Below are 13,908 nucleotides of genomic sequence, written 5' to 3' on the forward strand. Positions count from 1 at the left end.
TGCTTAAGTCTCCATAGATGATGATATGTGCCGTATCCACTATATACACCCCACTACAACAGAAGCATATGAGCCCATGTTATATATATATATATATATATATATATATATATATATATATATATATATACATACACATACACACGCACGCACACACGCACAAGCGTCTGACATGTGAATGAAAAATAGCCACAATGACATACGCATAAAGTACTAAAAAGCTGCTAAATGCGGGTATAGAGGATGCCGGCAGCTCGGCTTCCCATGCAGTGACAGGGGGTTACATAACATTCTGACCCTGTGACCCTGTAATGTATGCATTTACGTTATACACATGGCGAGCATTTACAGGTCACGTCAGCCCATCCAGACCTATATAACTATGTATAGTATAAATGTCAGGTACAGATGGAGGATGTGTGGAGTGAGTACATGTAATCTATCAGTATAGTATATAAATATATATACATGCACACACTGCAGTTACATAGAGTACAGCATTATTATGCATAGATATATAGAGTATGACAGTATACATACATTAGGAGTAATATAATTAATTACAAGGTGCTGAGTATATATAGGTATATGTTTTATGTTTATTAGGGGTAAATACGGTATAAAATATATGTATTCTAGTTATAAGGTTGCTGCGGAATCTGTTGGCGCTATACAAATAAATATTATTTTGTCTATTAGATATAGAATATATGTATATATTGGTAGATGTAGCATACGTTTATTAGATACAGATATGTGTATTATAAGGTGTATGTATAGTAATAGGAGTGTATGTTTCGTACACTATATATATATATATATATATATATATATATATATATATATATATATCCACCCCGGTGTATTAGGTGCTATTCCGTATGTGTACATCCCCCTGCCCTATAAGTGCTGGCCTTTCATCACTCGGTAGCTGCAGGGGCCCCGGTGGGGTCGGCCCTCGGAGGGGACACAGTGCGCTCCCTTGTGTGGGTTCTTGTGGCCGCTGGTCAGGAGTCACCGGATGATGAATAGTAATTTCATGTACACAGCAACCAGCCGGGGTTTATAGAGAAAACGTCCATCACATCGGTAGCTGGAAAGAATGTCTTCCTACCAGAATTAGGTCACCATCAGGCAGAAACAAGAGGGAATTCCGTTTGGGGAAAAAACACCTATTATTAATAGTTTAGGGCTCTGGCTATTGGGGCCGGGGCGGCTGCCAGGACTCTCCCACTCGCTTTCTGAAGGAGGTCCAAGCTTATCTGGAAGATATGAGTAGAAGCCTAGGAGTTACCCCGCTGCGGAGATCCTCTGCTGCCGCGCACGGACCCATTTCCATCAGCCGGTCCCTGTGGGCCAAGCACACTGACTCACTTTCCTGTCTCAATGCACAACGGAGGACACTGTGCAGCTGACTTTATAGGCAGTCTTTTGGTTAGATCATACATTTCTCAGGGAACTTTTTAAAACGACATAACGCTAAGTATCAGCTGAGACGTCGGCTCTAAGAAGCTTACACAACTTAAGGCTAGGTTCACACACAGTATTTTTTATGAAACAAACACCAGTTTTTTACATATTGAAATGTGATGCATTGAAGTCAATGCAAACAACGGCCGTTGTTCACACAAAATATTGAAGAACAGCCGCTGTTTGCTACGGCCGTGGAAATAATTGCCATGTCAATTATTTCCCGTCGTTGTCGCATTGAAAATAGCATTGAAAACAATGCACAACGACTGCTGTCTGTACGCTGTGTGAACGCAGCCTAAGGGTGCCTTCACACGTACCGTATCGCTGCGTATTTATCGCTGGGTGTTTGGTACGATTTTTACATGCAAGTTTTGATTTTCACATGATTTTCATGAGAAAATCAAAACTCGCATGTAAAAATCGCACCAAAAACGCAGCAATAAATACGCAGCGATACGGTACGTGTGAAGGCACCCTAAAGGAAAATATAGTTAATGCTGGCTGTCCAGACATGATGGGTAGTTTTGCAACAGCTGGAGGGTGGCAGTAATAAATGGCAGAATTACATAGTATTGGAAACCGCAGCAAAACCTGATCGTGTGTTTTTTTAGCCAAAATCTACTGCAGGTTCCTTGGTTTCGGCAGCGGATCAGAACCAAGTGCAGGTTCTCCCAAGCATTCTCTCCCTTCTCAGAAAATATCTGCACTGTGTGAACCACAGCATGGATCGCGATGACATGCGTCTGCTGTGTGAACGCACCCTAACAATTCTCTCCTACCCCTCATCCATTGAGCTATATGAGCGGATTCCTAGGGCCAGCGTCGGCCATATAAAGTGAAGGCAGTAGGAATTCTGCTTATATATAATGACAGCAGTGCATATCGGAGCTGTAACATCACATAAGCATTCAGAAGTAATGTAAGTAATCCTATCACAAAGGTCACATCAGGTCACACTATACACATAGCGGGCACAAGCCAGTCCGCAGACCTCAGACCTGGCATCGGCCATGTAATCTGATGCGGGCAGTATATGCGGCTCCTCACCAAATCTCCTGCTAATGTCGCCCTGAAAATACTGAGGTTGCACTGCAGCTCTGGGGCCAACGTGTAGCGCTGGTGGTTTAGTGAGGTGAGAGACATTTCCTTTAAGGAAAAGCTTGCTGACATCTATACTGTAGTTAGACGCGGGAAGGTCACATGCTCGAAATCCCCCACAAAGATCTGCTACGAGGCACAACTACATGCATGCTGATACGCTCGGCTGTCTGGTGAGATGCATGACATTTCCTCAAACATGTCGGTACAAGACTATAGGTCATCCATTTACATTGAGTACATGAAAAGGTCCCCAGGCCTGAATCTCTGGGGCATGGCTGCTGTGAGAGGTAGAAGCCGGATCTCCAGGAACATGAACATACTTCCTCAATAAATTAGGTTGTTTGCCGGTGACCCTTTAATCTGAACGTTCATCCATTTCCATCCGACTGAAGTCTACAGGGACGCCACAACCTAACCTTGATAAGAAAATCACTAAACTAGTGGCAGAGTGCCCCGTACAGCTCTGCCACCCCTTTTAAATGGCTGTCCAGGCATGATGGGAATGTAGTTCTACAACAGCTGGAGGGACGCAGTTTTCACACCAGTGTTCTAGCAATGATTCCTTACCGGTGGACCTGCTACTACAACTCCCATCCTGCCTCGTTGGCACTGTTCCTCCACCTGCTGTAAATGTACGACTCCCATCATGCCATGCCTGCCATATAATTGGTCTACTGCAATGTGTCCCAGCCTGTGGCCTACTAGCTGCTGCAAAGTACCACACCCATCATCCCCTGACAGCTTCTCTATGTCAGGAATCCTCAACATGTGGCTTTCTAGTTTTTGCAAGGCTACTACAACCCCTATCATCCAGTGACCCAGTCCATGGCTTTCTCTAGCTGTTGCAGCTGTGAGATGTAGTTTTACAACAGCTTGGGCAATATTATTTCTCTCAGAGGGATGATGGAAGTTGTAGTTCTGAAACAGCCGGGTAGCTACTCTTGCAAGAACTACAGAACTTTCCAGCTTTCCTTCTCTGCATCTAACACAACAAATGTGAACGCTTTTCATTGCTGCATATGATGTAATGAGGACAACTTTATATACAGACGCACAAACTTACCCAAACTCTGATGGATGGAGAACTTTATAGTTATGTTCCAAATACATATGAAGAAAATGGCATAATATAAACCAGCTGCTTTATAATCAATACGGTATATATATATATACACACACACTGTATATATATATATATATACACACACACTGTGTATATATATATATATATATATATATATATATATATATATATATATATATATATATATACACACACACATATACACACACTATATTATATATATATATATATATATATATGCATGCACACACACACACACACACTGTGTATATATATATATATATATATATATATATATATATATATATATATATATATATATATATATATATATAAATATATACACACACTGTGTATATATATATATATATATATATATATATAGCCGTTCTTAGTAATGCGTGGCTTCTGAAGCCGAGATCAGCCCCAGCTTGTAAACACATGGCTGAAAGGCACAGGATCCCGCCTGAAATGAAAAGCTGGTGGTTGTTGTATTAAGTTGTGCATTAAAAAGCCACAAGGGGGAAACCATACGTTGAGCTTTATACTTAGGTGTAACCAACCACAACACATACAGTAGTTAACTCAGTATATGAGATCTGCAGTTCTCTGAATGTATACATCGCACTCAGTGGCAGCTATACGCAGAGATGATAGAGTTATTAGACTGGAGACCGTGAACCGACATCATTTACAGCGGCCTTTGTGGGTTTGTTCTAATAATTAAAGCTTAAAAGACGGCAATGATATAGAAGGAAAGCCGATGTGGGAGCGTTTGAGACCTGCACCATTTTAAAAGCTGTAAACAAACTACAGCCATCTATGTAGGGAGCACAGGCAGGACATGTGTCTCTTTACCACTTGCCGCTGTGTAGCTGGGGATTGCTTTCCTGCACTGTAGAAAATCACAGGTGATAAGTCCCACGGAAGGCTTTTTTTTTTTTTTTTAATTGCTTTTTTACATTTTTTTTTTGCTCCATAGGTTTCTGCTTAGTTTTGCTTCTAGAACCAGTGTTATCAGCCATGTGTTGGCTCAGTCTCCAGCCTTTATCTCTCCTGTCCTGAATGATCTTCTATGCTGATTTATAAGCAAAGGTTAACTTTGTATCATAAGTCAGCTTAGAATATTATCTAGGACAGCAAAGAAAAGGGCTTGAGTCTATAAGAAACTATACAGAAAGGGTTTCTTTTTTTGTAAAAAAGCACAAAGCGATAATGAAAAAATGCACTGAACAGTTAACACAGCATAAGGGCAGGAGGGGTATAAAAACTGCATATATAGCTGACTCTGGCAAGAAGTCACATTATCTTGCACCAAGATTTTGCATAAAATCATTCGCCGTGGGACATTAGGGATGTGGCCTCTGTCTAATGGCCCTATTACACGGGTGGATGTTGAGGAAGAAGGAGGCACTGACCTGTCAGGTCCTGTTCCCCACTTGCTGTCTGTGCTATTACACTCACAGACATTGAGCGGGAGGAAGGCATGGGAAGCTCTCGGTGGCCCATAGGAGATAGTGGTGGTCTGGTGCTGCTGCTGCTCCTATTACACGGAGCAGCAGACAATCAATGTGCTGATCTTTTTTTCCAGCATGTTCAATGGCCGATAATCTCTTTGTGTAATAGGACCTTAAGATAAAGGCTAAGACGTAATTTTTGTTGCGGTGAACAGTACTACATCAGTATGGCACTATGGAGTGGAATAAGATGAGTTTTCATGATTATGACACAAGACCAAAAAGATGAAGTTATAAGAAAAACCCTGTCCCAGCGACCCTCAATCTGTCCCTCTTCAGCTGAAGCAAAACTACATTGCCCCATGTCAAGGCATGTTGATGGTTGTAGTTCTGCAACAGCTAAGAAGCCACATGTTGGGGATCACTGTTATAGACCGTACTTGTGGCTGTCAGGGCATGCTGGGATTTATAGTTTTGCAGAGATTGAGGCACAAGCTAGGGGATCATTGTAGTATCCTTGACCACTTTACTCACAGACACAGTACCAACCTGCTGCCATCAGCTTTGTGCACCGCTTACACTGGCTAGAAGTTGCGATGAGGTTAATGTTACCGGTGGGTCGTACACTTGTTTGATGGCCTCACATGTGACTGATGATAGAAACAGGAAGGAGACGGGAGTACAACATGTCACTGGTGAAAAATCACTGCTGCTCACACCACTTTTAAGTGCATTATTCTTCATCTCCCTGGGCTCTTTGAATCCAGAGATAAAGGTCCCGACAATCACAATAGGCTTTATCGAGGTGACCTTCTCTCATCCTTTGTTTTTAGGATAGGATTTTTTTTTATTGTACAAAAAACCAAAAACAGCTGTAAAAACAAAGCAGAGAAGTCTTTAAGCCAGGAATGGGACTGTGATAGGGAGACGTTGATACGACACCGCCAAAGGGGGACACCAAGAGAGAAGAGCGATGGGAAGCAATGACAGCTTCTGCTGCCAGGCGGTGAAATATGGATCTCCTATCATTTAGATACTAGTGGAGTCTGTAAACAGCTGATACTTATTAGGCAGGAGATGAAGGCCCTAAACTAGACAGACCCGCTGACGGTCAGTTGACATAACTAGAGACACGTTTGCTTGATATTAGCGAGTCATATGTTTTAACTTAAGACTTGGATATTTTTAGCTGGTGCTTGGTGCCAGTAAAACACAAGAGGCAAAGCCAAAGGGTGCCAGAAGGCTTTCATTCTAGAGCTCTGAAATCACAAGGAAAAACTTTTCTACAGGCTCAACAGAAAAATCCCCCACTGATAGCGCCAAGGCCCATCCCTATAAAACACCACTCCAGCGGGAATCGCCAGAATTACCAAGATGCCAACTTTATTGGCCAAATACAATGGCTCAGCCCGTCCCATGAGGCCATGGGAATCTCTGCACAATGATCCACGTATTCTCACTATTCTGAATTGCCCCAGTAAAGCTGGAAACACGTCACAGTGTGGCAGAAAATCAGTTGGAAAATGTTCATTTTATTCCTTAAAATATGACCCCTCCTTCTTTATAGTATATTGTATTATTTGTGTGAGACACATCCAGTAGTCTGTTCATAGCAACCGATCTAATAGTAATGTGCCCACCATCCCTACACTATGGGAAGAGACCACTGTAACTGGGCAGTCAGCTGTAACTTACAGTTATGTTATGTGGGCACAGATAGTACTGCCGCCTAGGTCTCATTGTAGGCATGTAAAGTACCAATATAGGCACAGACAATACTCCTTTCCTGCGACTTAAAGGGATATTCCCCCAAAAAATTGTATTGCATTATTACGTTGCCTACCCGTAGCTTTCCATCTTTCCCATATAAAGTTATTATAGATTCTGCATAGTTTTGCTGTTCTATCTAGATGCATCCACCCCCACGGATTGCTTAGAATCATCACATCTCAGTCCAACCCGACACACTCCCTGCTCCTGGCCTTTACCCTCCAAGACGACATCACGTGTCCTCAGTCTCTTCAATGAGCTGGCGTCCTACAACCACCCCCCCCCCTGCCACAAGCGCCCCCCCCCCGGACTCAGCAGCCGCGGCACCCCCTCACGGGACTCAAGCAGCGGCTGCGGTGGCAATCACCTGTTCCCCCTGTACTGCCTTCCTGTGTCTCACTGTAAATTACATAGACACAAATAGTATTGCCTTCCTGTGTCTCACTGTAAATTACATAGGCACAGATAGTATTGCCTTCCTGGTATTGCCTTCCTGTGTCTCACTGTAAGTTACATAGGCACAGATATTACTGCCTTCCAGTGCCTCAATGTAAATTACATAGACACAGATAGTACTGCTTTCCGGCAGATTGTGCTCCCTTCTTCATATTTACACAAAGTGGTTAAAGAAAGCAGATACTGCAGTGAACTTATTTCACAATAATTAAGAATATGGAATATTACACACTTCCCATTCAAGTAAGTATGCTAAAGGGGTAAGCACATAGTTTTTTCCAGCACTGTACCAACCCTAACCTGGTGCTGTGTAGAATCTGCATTGCTTTTCCAATACTTACAATGCCAGTTGCAGATCCCGCCTAAAGTGGCGTCACAGAAAAATAAAGAGGCCCCTGCTTTACTGGGTGCCAAAGCCATCTTGTTCTCGACATCAATGGCTATCCCTGATGTCCAGGCCCATCTACCTGTCAAGGGGAATGTGGATTGTAAGGGTGCGTGCACACTACGGAATCCACGTGTATGACCTGTAGCAGATTCTGTCGCTCGTACCCGCACGCGGCGGCACGCATCTCCGCCCGTGCCCTAGACACTATTCTATGTTTGGGCAAATTGCGCATTCCGCCAAAAAAACAAACATGTCAATTCTTTCGGCACCCTAAGTAAGACTTCAATACCCTATGAGGAATGACCTGTACTGTCACTTCTCTCAGACACCAAGATGTCCCGTCCACTTACAGCTCCATTGTACAGTGCAGGCTGCAACGCTGAAAGTGCTTAAGTAAAAAAGAAGTGAAACATTTATGAGCAAGCCATGGGCATTTCACCTCCTCTAACCACAACACATACATTAGACACTCTGCAGGCCTCTTCTAAAAGCTTCTCACTAATACGGATGATTGGGGTTCTTGGATATGCATGTTTTAATAAGCCTATCTAGCAGACTACACAACAGATCAGGAGAGACGCTGTCCATTGAGGGAAGCAGGTTAGAAGACCTAATGGACACTCAAGCATTTACTGAGGGTTTTAAGGCTAAATTAGACATTTCAATGGATGTAATGACGAGTCCATGTATTATAGATTGCAGTTCACTTTTCACAGACTTTTAAGTCAATCTGCCGTACAATCCGGCTCTTTGCGTTTCTTGTAAGTGAAATGTCTTTGTGATGATTATTGGGTGTAGACAACGTCCGACGTCTCCAGCTTGTTAATCTATAATAGCCTTAACCTTATGAGAATACGTGATATCATGTATAAAAGAGCCACTTACCTTTTGTGAATGGCTGTTCAATTCTCCATGTCTTCTCACAACTTAAGATGTTTGTATTAAAGCTTCCTATATGGCTTCTGTGTTGTCAGCTACTTAGCACCAGGGATGATCCACGGCCAAGCTCCTGGAATAGATAGAAGGAAGCTTATTGTGCACAGTGACATATCCCTTTGCAAGTGACTGTGGTTAGTAGCAATGAGAGAACTTACCAAACGCTCAGCATTTAGCTCCCAGGGGCTGAAGAAGTTGGATGCTGCTCTAGGGAGTCCTGGAAAACATGGAAACAGCCATAGACCAACGACTGTATCCATGGTTTTTCCTGGCTGCATCTAACTTCTCCAGCCGCCGGGAGTTAAATGCTGAGCGTTTGGATTGAACATTCAGTAAGTTCACTCACACTAGTAGTTAGGATGAAGTTTGTGAGTATTGCTAGCAGACCTTCTAATCATCTCTAAGGGCCAGTTCACACGGAGCAAAAACGGTGGAATCCAGCTGTGCTCAGTGTCCTGCAGTGTCTCTATGGGAGGGCGCGTGAGCCTCCGCTGCCACCGATCTCCGCTCAAACAACTGACATGTCTTTTTGCTCAGTGTGAACTGGGACTAACATAGTGTACACTGTCATGCTGGTATCCTCAGCACTATATACATATATAGGCTGGGTTCACACTACGTATATTTCAGTCAGTATTGTGGTCCTCATATTGCAACCAAAACCAGGAGTGGATTAAAAACACAGAAAGGCTATGTTCACACAATGGTGAAATTGAGTGGATGGCCGCCATATAACAGTAAATAACGGCCATTATTTCAATACAACAGCCGTTGTTTTAAAATAACAGCAAATATTTGCCATTAAATGGCGGCCATCCACTCAATTTCAACATTGTGTGAACAGATCCTTTCTGTGTTTTCAATCCACTCCTGATTTTGGTTGCAATACGAGGACCACAATACTGACTGAAATATACGTAGTGTGAACCCAGCCCAAGGGTGCGTGCACACTACGGAACTCCTGCGTATGACCCGGAAAGCATTCCATCGCTCATATCCGCACGCGGCGGCACGCATCTCCGCCTGTGCCATAGACACTATTCTATGCACGGGCGGATTCCGCATTCCCCTGAAAGAAGTGACATGCCACTTCTTAGGGTGGGTTCAGACTACGGAATTCTCGCGGATAAATTCCGCGGAATTCCGTCGCCTGTACGCGCCTTTCCGCCAGCTCCATAGACACCATTCTATGGACCGGCTGATTCTGCATTCCGCCGAAAGAATTGAGGTGACAATTCTTTCGGCGGAATGCAGAATCAGACGGCCCATAGAATGGTGTCTATAGAGCCGGCGGAAAGGCGCGCAGCCGTGAGCATGTACAGGCGACAGAATTTTGCAGAATTTATCCGCGAGAATTCCATAGTCTGAACCCACCCTTTCAGCAGAATGCAGAATCTGTCCTTGCATAGAATAGTGTCTATGGCACGGCCAGAGATGCGCGCCGCCGCGTGCGGGTACGGGCGACGGAGTACGCCACGGGTCATACGCGGGATTTCCATAGTGGGCACGCACCCTCAACCAGGAGTGGATTGAAAACACAGAAAGGATCTGATCACACAATGTTGAAATTGAGTGGATGGCCGCCATATAATGGCAAATATTTGCTGTTATTTTAAAACAACGGCCGTTGTATTGAAATAATAGCTGTTATTTACCATTATATGGCGGCCATCCACTCAATTTCACCAGTGTGTGATCAGATCCTTTCTGTGTTTTCAATCCACTCCTGGTTGAGGTTGTAAAACACTGACCAAATACTGACTGAAATATACTGTGTGTGAACCCAGCCATACTATGTATACCTCAGGCCTGATACCTGTTTTTAGAAAGTAGAAGTAAAATAAAGGTTGCTATTTAAGGTGGGTACGTTTAGATTTTATACAGATAAGAGAAGAGGATTATATCATGAATTATTTTAGCTGTTCGTTACGAGCAAACATTTACCGAGGCGGGTGGGTTACGTCAATGCTTTCTGTGTAGCTGTGGTCATCCGGTGGGGAACTCTGCTGAGGTCACTCTCAGAAGGGCATACTTAGCACATTCTGGAACGCCTCCCCCTTACATAATCGGACAATGCCCAATTCAGCATATTTAGCAGATATGTGATGTATATGCGATGAACCAATTGCTAGTTATCAGCAGATTAGGCAAGTGCTATGGAATCCTCTGCCCGCTGCCAAGACCCGATGAGTGACTCATTTCATTCTCAAGATTTCATTTTCCTTTACGTCCAGTGAAATGAATTATTGTGCCCGGCGAAAATAGAGGCTGCGCTTTTCACTGACGGCTACGCTACTTTTCCAGCCCATGTTGTGGGTTTGGGGTGAAACACTGCGCTTATTCAATGCTTAACCAAACAACGGAGATGAAAGGGCCATTTAAATACCAGGCTGCTGCTGCTGCTGTTTTTGGAGGCCTTTACAGCCCTCACAGAGACCATTACCACAGGCCTCAGTGCGGCAGCCACCAGGAGAGCCTCCGTATTCTGGAAGATGAGGTGGGGATAAACATTACCGGTGAATTCATTAGAAACGTGATCCGCCCAGGCCGTCACATCCATGGATGAAATGTACTTTCCTGATGTTATTGGAAATACACCATTTTATGAGGCACAGGTTGGGACCTTTCATACGTCACAAGCCAGGCTGAATATTACAGAGGTTATCCCAAGATGAAAGGTTATTTCTTGTTCACAGGATACAGAAGTGAGGGCAGGGGGCTGACCACGGGGGTCCTCACTGATCAAAAGAACAGAGGTGACCTGTCCGCCAAGGGAAGAGAGCACCAGTGAGCATGCTCAACCAGCGCTCTATTCACTCTCTACGGACTTCTAACCGTACCTGAATACAGCTGGACTTGTCTGTTAGCAGAATAGAGAGGGAATACGGCAGCAGGTGAGCATGCTACCTGCCCAGAAGATATACCTATAGAAAATATCACTATCCTAAGCTAAAAGGGTGGACTAGATGGACCAGGTGATCTTTTGCTGCCGACAATCGTGCACTGCTGCTCTTTTTACTTGCACTTGAACCTGGTTGGACGCCCACTGATCATCTGGTTATTAGCCCCTCTTAATGCGGTAGCTCACAAAAAAAATTTTTTTCTTTCAAATCAACTGGTGCCACAAAGTGCCATAGATTTGTATTTTATTTCTATTAAAAAACCTCCAGTCTTCCAGTACTCATGAGCTGCTGTATGTCCTGCAGGAAGTGGTGTATTTTCTCCAGTCTTCCAGTACTTCTCAGCTGCTGTATGTCCTGCAGGAAGAGGTGTATTCTCCCCAGTCTGACACAGTGCTCTCTGCTGCCACCTCTGTCCATGTCAGGAACTGTCCAGAGCAGCAGCAAATCCCCATAGAAAACCCACATTTGTGCTTTTCCCACAACTGTGTAGACATTGCAGCTAAATGCCGCTATATTACTGAAAGTAAGCACAGTGAGGTAAAATAGACAAATTTCTGCTGTGATTTTGCAAAAAATGCTGCAAAACAAAAAGAAATGTTTAATTAATGCCGAGCGCTCTACAAGACTGTCAGCCGGGTGTTCACTACACATCAATGGGGCTCAATGTGTCCAGGGAAGTGTCCCCCAATAGCCTTCCATTGTAGTGTTGTAGCTGGAGAGCAGCAGGTAGGGGGACATTGCTGCAGCAGTGAGTGATGACGTCGGGATAGAACAGGGGATGTCACCGGCCTTCTGGCTGTCTAAGGCTATGTTCACACACAGGTTTTTTGCTCAGTATTTCAGTCAATATTTTGCAACCAAAACCAGGAGTGGATTGAAAACACAGAAAGGCTATAGTATGTTCCCTTACTGTTGAAATTGAGCGGATGCCGTTATTTTAAAACAATGGCCGTTTTGAAATAACGGCCATTAAATAGTAGCCGTGTACTTAATTTCAACAGTGTGTGAGCATAGCCTTTCTGGGTTTTCAATCCACTCCTGGTTTTGGTTGCACAATACTGAGCAAAACTACTGTGTCAACATAGCCTAAAAGGCTGGGTTCCCACTACGTATATTTCAGTCAGTATTGTGGTCCTCATATTGTCCCCAAAACCAGGAGTGGATTAAAAACACAGAAAGGATCTGATCACACAATGGTGTAATTGAGTGGATGGCCGCCATATAATGGCAAATATTTGCTGTTATTTTAGAACAACAGCTGTTGTATTGAAATAATGGCCGTTATTTACGGTTATATGACGGCCATCCACTCAATTTCATCATTGTGTGAACAGATCCTTACTGTGTTTTTAATCCACTCCTGGTTTTGGTTGCAATATGAGGACCACAATACTGACTGAAATATACGTAGTGTGAACCCAGCCTAAGGCCCCGTTCCCACTGAGCAAAGGTAGCGGAATTCCACGACGGAATTGTCCGCGGCGGAATGCAGTTAGCCTCCCGCTCATAATGGGAGTCTATGGGAGGTGCGCGCTCCTGCTCTGTATGTGCTGAAGAATTAACATGTTACCCATAGCTCGGTTGCTATGGGTAACACAACCTTGTGAGGTCACATGACCATATTACCTGATAACAGAGGGGCGCAAATACATGTCATCCGTAGCGTCATGCTATCATAGGGTCATGTGACATTATAACAAGATGGCGGAGGTATTGCTGTGGACTAGTTGGTGATAAGGAAGAATTTGCATAGAGTTCAGAGTTTTATGGAAAATAACTCTTGTGAACACTTGAAGCCTTATTCACAAGCTGCGGCTTTCAGCGTTTGTCATCACTATACAGCGTTTCTTTCAAGTATCTATACACATTACCTCTCCCCCGTCATCTCCCGCCGCTCACGCCTGAGGGGAAGGAGCCGAATCGCCACACGAGCCGCGGGGCATTCTGGGACTTGTAGTGACGGTCACATCCCACATCCCCGGCGCTCAGAGCGCCCACCAAACAGCCAGAACTACACCGCCCAGAGGCTATGCGCGGGTCATGTGACAGGCGACGGCCAATCAGCGCCGGAGATTCAGTCACACCGCCCAGAAGGTTCCGCGCCTAAACTGTGAGGTGATTTCTCCCGCGGAGAGGACATGGCGGTGACGTGAGGGCCACACAGGGGCCCCTAAAGTGTGACGGGGCCACAGCTGACCCTCCCCTTACAGGGACGTATGAGAATAACTTGTGGTGTACATCAGGTGAATAGACGTCTATTATAATTACTATTGGCTGCAGCGTTCCCCAAGCCTGTCACTTTCCATCAGAACTACAACTCCCAGCATGCCCTGACAGATA

General features: G+C 44.3%; 1 protein-coding gene and 1 long non-coding RNA gene across 6 annotated transcripts in view; one reads left to right on the forward strand and one right to left on the reverse strand.

The window, feature by feature from the left end:
* The window catches only part of LOC138772871 (uncharacterized), a 60,376-nt gene extending 46,736 nt beyond the window's left edge, over positions 1-13,640 (reverse strand). Inside the window, exons 1-2 of the long non-coding RNA XR_011359840.1 lie at positions 13,440-13,640; positions 8,615-8,738 (exon numbers count right to left, since the gene is read on the reverse strand). This is a non-coding gene — a long non-coding RNA (uncharacterized lncRNA). The remainder of the gene's footprint in view (positions 1-8,614; positions 8,739-13,439) is intronic.
* NFATC2 (nuclear factor of activated T cells 2) overlaps positions 1-13,908 on the forward strand; it is a 109,504-nt gene that overhangs the window by 897 nt on the left and 94,699 nt on the right. Inside the window, exon 1 of one of the 5 annotated variants that reach the window (XM_069953597.1) lies at positions 13,575-13,811. The exons of 3 other annotated variants lie outside the window; for them this stretch is intronic. The gene's annotated coding sequence lies outside the window, so the exon portion shown is untranslated. Of the gene's footprint in view, positions 1-13,574; positions 13,812-13,908 lie in introns of those variants that run through there. One more of the 5 variants, XM_069953596.1, reaches the window with a different exon arrangement.

The sequence above is a fragment of the Dendropsophus ebraccatus genome, chromosome 14 (genome assembly GCF_027789765.1).
Source record: "Dendropsophus ebraccatus isolate aDenEbr1 chromosome 14, aDenEbr1.pat, whole genome shotgun sequence".
Lineage (NCBI taxonomy): Eukaryota > Metazoa > Chordata > Amphibia > Anura > Hylidae > Dendropsophus > Dendropsophus ebraccatus.